We start from the raw sequence: 5973 nt of genomic DNA, 5'->3' as shown, positions 1-5973 counted from the left end.
ATGAGAGATACAGAGAGAAAGGCAGAGGGAGAAGCAGGCTCCCTGCAGGGAGTCCGATGCGGGACTTGATCCCCAGACCCTGGGATCATGATCTGAGCTGAAGGCAGACACTCAACCATTGAGCCACCCAGGCGTCCCTATGATTTTCTTTTCTTTTTCTTTTTTTTTTTAAGATTTTATTTATTCATTCATGAGAGACACAGAGAGAGAGACAGAGAGCCAGAGACACAGGCAGAGGGAGAAGCAGGCTCCATGCAGGGAGCCCAATGCGGGACTTGATTCTGGGACTCCAGGATCACGCCCCGGGTGGAAGGCAGGCACTAAACCGCTGAGCCACCCTAGGATCCCCTCTAGATGACTTTACTGTAAGAATACAGTGTATAATGCATACAACATACAAAACGTGCGTTAACAATTTATGTTACCAGTAAGGCCTCTGTCAACAGTAGGATATTAGTAGTTAAGTTCCAGGGGAGTCAAACCTATACACAGATTTTTGACTGAGGTGGGAGCTTAGTGCCCTTAATCCCCGATGTTGTTCAAGGGTCTACTAATAACGTAGTTCAGCACCCCTTTATTCATTGATGGGTCTCTGTACAGTGAACAAAAATGCACACTGTGCTGGTGTTGGGGTTGGGGCAGCTTTGTGGGCCTCTGTTTGGTGGTGTAGCTGCAGAGTAAACTTTAAAGATATGCATGCCCTTATGGGAATCTGTGGGAAGGGAAGTTCAGGAATTCCACTGTCACAGGTGTGACACACAGGTATGTGTGTGGGTATATACAGGGAGATGGAAAGTGTGGGGAGGTCCACACGGTGTGCGAGGTTTTGTGAGTGTATTTGGCTCATGCAGGCTCCGATGAAGGACTAACCTGGCCTATGGCTCCAGGTGAGAATGTGATTTCCATTCGGGCTGGGGATACCTATATTAAGGATTGCTACAGGCCAGGGGCTTTCCTGCACAGCAGCCCACTGATCCATCCCATCACCCCGCATGGTACAGACTATTGTTTCCATTTCAACAGGTGGGGAAGCCCAGGATCCAAGAACATGGCCCCTGGGTTACAGTACGATCCGAAGCCGAAGCAGAGCCCAGGCTTTCTGACTCTGAGCCCAGCACTCCTGCCTCAGTGGCTACCTCCACCATCTGGAGAGGTGAGTCACCAGAAGACAGTCATGGGTGACAGTGTTCCCTTTAAGCATCTCCTCCCAGGCACTCATACATGTTCGGGATTCCAGGCTGAAGGGCACCTGCCTAAGTTCTCTGCCCCCATCCCTGCCCTCACCCTGACCCCCTCCTGCCACTCCCAGGCTCATCTGCTCCCCGCAGACCCCCTGGCCCCACGGATCCACATCCCTGCAGCCTCCCAGCAGCACCGGAACAGCTTGCCCGCCCCGTGCATTATCCATATGTTTTCACCCCCAGCTGGGCGCTGGGTTATTGTTCTGGCGCAGGAGGGCGAGGGGGCGGCTTGTGGGCGTAGCGACGCCGGGCTGTCTGCTCGTTCTCTGCTTGTTATTACCTCTCCTCCAGGCTCCCATTAGCCAGCCTGCCCCAGAGGCCTGCGCAGGCTCCCTGCTCCTCGGCACCTTTGTTCCTTAATTATCACTGGGGAGACCTGCTCACCTGCCTGCCACTTTCTAAGAAGCTGTCTGGCTCCCCTTCCCCACCCTGCAACCCCAAGACCTAAGCCCCTTCACCTCCTTGGGCAGGGACTGATGTCTAGCAGCAGCTGGCCCCAGGCTTAGGCAGGCTCCCGGCCAATCCGGCCCGTGATAGAAGCCCTTTTTTTTTGGTCGCCTCCTCTGAGAACCCCGCCCAGATTGATGCTGTCTTGGATGTCAGGGCTGGAAGGGACTTGAAACTATCATGCGGTTCAACACCTGCCTCTCCACTTACTGCCTGGATTGGGCCACCTACAGAAGGTACTCAATGAATATTCAGTGAGAGTGTGATTAACTTCTGTAGCCTCTATTTGAATGCCTCTCCAATGGGCAGCTCACCCCCTCCCAAGGCAGCCAGTGCCACCTGGAGATGGCTGAGACTTTTGTAAAACCGCTCACCGACATCTCTCCCCGGGGCCCTTGGATTTTCATGGCCCTAAATCTAGACACCACTTTGCTGTGTTTCTGGGTCTGGGGCTCAGTCCTGTCTTTCCTGTGGGGGGTGGGGCTGGGACAGGGGGTGGGCAGCTCACCGATGCCACCTCGGGCAGGCAACCCCCAGCAGGAGGCTCTGTCCGGGAGGCACTTGATTCTCTTGTTGGACTTGGAGCCTCAGCCACGGCTCAGGCTGGCTCTAGCCCCTGGCTTGCCTCCCATCTCAGGCCTCTGGCTGCTGTTCTTGGGCGGAAGGTAAGGGGGAGGAGGCACTGGGGTGAGAACCCTCAGGCCAAACAAGCTCTGACAGCCGGCTACAACCGCGGAGGAGGGCGCTTGCTGCACACACAAGCCAGGGCTTCGGGGAGGGAAGGCCTCAGGGAGTCCGGGCAGGAGACAGGAATCTCCCCTCCCCAGCCAGCCTGCCGCCCTGCCTCCTGACCCTTGCACAACTCCCTGCCTCAGTGCACTGTGGGTACGAGAGGGTCAGAGACCGAGCTTCCAGATGCAGGAGCCAGGGATGAGCCGACCCACATGGGTCCCAAGGACACCCTCATGTTGGGACAGTGTCCCCCCGGAGGCTCTTAGGGCAGGGACTTCCCTCCAAGGGCTCAAGGGTGTTGCCAAAGCCTACGACTGCCTTTGGGCCAAGCCTTCGGGTGGCAGTACAGGAGGGACACACACTGGGCCGAGGAGCCCTGTGTCCACAGAGGGTCTCAGAGCCTGGGCCCGGCCTCATTCCCTCCACCCTCCTTGGGGGCCACTCTACTCCATCCTCCCTCCCACCATTATCATCTTCCACTCTAGTTTTGATTCAGTTGGAGAGTTTCCTTTTGATCTCCATCTCTGTGGTCTTCCCAGAGACTGAGGGCTCCCTGAGGGCAGGGGCATGTCTGTCCCCAAGTCTGCGGGCTCCAGGGGAACAGGGTCACGCTCACTTGTCAATCGGGCCCATGGGGAAGGGTGGGGATTGGAGCCCAGCCACAGCCTGGTCTTGGCTCTGAGCATCCTGGGTCCCAGGAGTGCCACAGTGAGTCCAGGAAGGAGCCTGGTGCATGTCAGAGGGCCCTCTGGACAAACACACCAGCTGGGGGTGGAGGACTCGGGTCGGGAGGCCACCTCCAGCTACTAGACTGTGACCTCAGCCAGGCCGCCCCTGGTGCTCTCCGGATCTGACTCAGTTCCTTCCCAGCGCTGCTGGGCGTCCATCCCCAGGGGCAGCCCCCAGGAGATCCGCCAGATTCCACAGGCCCCACCCAGACAGAGGCCGCCCCCTGCCCCACTTGGGCACCCAGGGGCTCTAGCGGGACTGGAAGGGTCAGCAGAGGGCAAAGGTCATCTGCTGAGCCATTGGCTCCACCCCCTCTTCCCTTGGCTCCTTCAGTTTCTTTGGATGTGAATTTCTGTCTAGGTGTTGGTGTGGGCCCTGGTCAGGAGCCCCTAACATGCAGGTACCCCCTTACCAGGCTGGGAAGAAAAGGAACCCCCACAAGGCAAACAAGGCAGTTCTATGATAGCCACTCCCTTAGGGGTCTCTCAGGTCACCCCTCAGAACCTTCTCATTAAGAGACAATAAATGAAGGCAGCTCCCGTAGAATGTTCTCTGAAGCCTGTGTCCAGATATGCAGAAGAGGCTGGGGGCTGCAGGGCATTAAGATCCTGGAGGCGCAGGATGGGAGATGACTGGCTGATCAGCACTCAGCCCCTCAGCCAATGGGATCCTGAGAAACTTAAATCAGAACATGCCACTCCCCTGCCTCACCCTGCCCTGCCCCAAGTGCTCTCACCTCACTCAAAATAATACAGAAACTCTACAGGCCCTACACCATCGGGACGCTGCCTGCCTCTCGTGCCTCATCTTCCCCTACTCTCCCCCTCATTCACTGCACTCCAGGCTGACTGGCCTTCTTGCTGTTTCTCACACGTACTTGGCCTGCCCCCTGCCTCAGGACCTTTGCACTTACCGTTCCTTCCAACCAGAATGCTCTTTCCTATACTTTTCTTCATTTTTGTCATTCAGAGCTCAAGAGATCTCTCCTTAGAGGCGCACTAAATGACCCAATAAAAATAGTGTCTCTCTGTCTCTACAACTTTGCTTCTTTCTTCCTCACAGCACTGTTGCTACCTGAAATGAGCTTCTCTTTCATTTCTGGGTTATTGTCTGTCTCCCCACTAGAACATAAGCTCTCTGAGGACGCACTGTATCCCTGGGACCCAGCACGGGCCTTGACATGGTGGGTGCTTAAGAGATAGCTTTTGAATCAGTGAGCAGCCTGGGAAAGGAGAGACATGTGCTGATAGCCCAAGGGCTGGCGGGGTTGGTACAACCCCAAAGGAGCTGGTCCTTTGGCTCCCAGGCCTCAAAGGGCGTGCCACGGACTGAGGTAGGAGGAGGATGGGAGGTGATAAGGGAGGCTGCCCATCAGCATCTTTCCAGATGCCCCCCAGGCTCCACTCTGAGGGCCAGAGGGGAGGCTAAGGAAGGAGGTACCACAGGCCACATTCTCTGAGTGTCTCATCTGGAAGAGACAGGCAGAGGTCTTGGAGTTCAGGCCTCTCCACTGAGCTTGAAGCCAGGGCCTTTCTGCTTGATCCACTATGTCAGGTTCAGTGTGTCCCGAACCCGACACCTTGTCCTTCCCGGTTCCTGGACAGGCAGGCTTGAAGGCCCAGAGTCACTGCTGACTCCTCACTCACCCCTGCCCTCCAGACTTCTTGGTCGATGACCACTGATGAGCGGTCCCCTGTCTGGTCCCTGTTGTCTCCATCAATTCGCTGAGGCAGCTTCACCTCCACTGGCCCCAAACACTCCCAGCCCCTGAAGCAAACTCCACCAAGGAAGGGGTCAGGGAGGGGAGGGAGGAGGGGAGGGGTCCTGCCAGATTCTGACCCCCAGGCTCCAGCAGAAATTGGGTTGTGCTGGCAAGTGTAGGGGCTCTGGACTTCAGCAGACTTCGGTTGTCTCACTTTGTCCCCAGTTATGATATTAGGGAAGTCACTTAACCTCTCCAAGTGTCCGTTCCCCCACCCATAAAATGGAGACAATGTATATCCTACTGGGTTTCTTGAAGGTTAAGTGGGAACACATAATAAGTGCCTAGCAAGTCTGGACAACAGTTAACGCTTAATAAATGGAAGGCCCATTCCTTCCCTTTCAAACTTCATTCTCTTGCTCAAGAACCTGCTGTAGCTCCCTGTTTCCTACTGTGTCTGATCGAAATGCCTCTACTCGGCATTCAAGGATCTCCGTGTCTGGTCTAACTTCTTTTTTTTTTTTTTTTTAATTTTATTTATTTATTCATGAAAGACACACACAGAGAGAGGCAGAGATGTAGGCAAAGGGAGAAGCAGGCTCCATGTAGGGAGCCCGACATGGGCCCGATCCTGGGACTCCGGGATCACGCCCTGGGCTGAAGGCAGGCGCTAAACTGCTGAGCCACCCAGGCCATCCCTGCTCTGAACTTCTTGATCCAATTTTCACTCCCAAGATTTCCCATACACTCTCTTTACTCCTGTGTCCCCACTAAGCACACCGTGGTCATCCCTCTGCCATGCCCTCTATCCACATTGCCTTTCTTGTCTCCTCTGCCTATCCTACTCATCCTGCAAGGCCTCCTTCTCCAGGAAGGCAGAGATTGGCAGAGACAGGACTTGATCTGAGGCTGAAGGGGGTGTCCTGGAGGAGGGCATTCTGGAAAGAGCTGCCAGCTTCAAGCCTCAGAGGGGAAGGCTGAATGGAGAATGTAGGGGGAGACAGTGGGCAGATGGATTGGAGGGGGCAGAGGGTACATGAGGGGAGGCATCAGACTGCCCATTTAAAGAGGAAGGAGTAGGATCTGGAACCATCGTTCTGACAGGCTAGAGAAAGATTCAAC

The sequence above is a fragment of the Canis aureus genome, chromosome 16, assembly GCF_053574225.1.
Source record: "Canis aureus isolate CA01 chromosome 16, VMU_Caureus_v.1.0, whole genome shotgun sequence".
Lineage (NCBI taxonomy): Eukaryota > Metazoa > Chordata > Mammalia > Carnivora > Canidae > Canis > Canis aureus.
Note: the sequence above shows the minus strand (reverse complement) of the source record.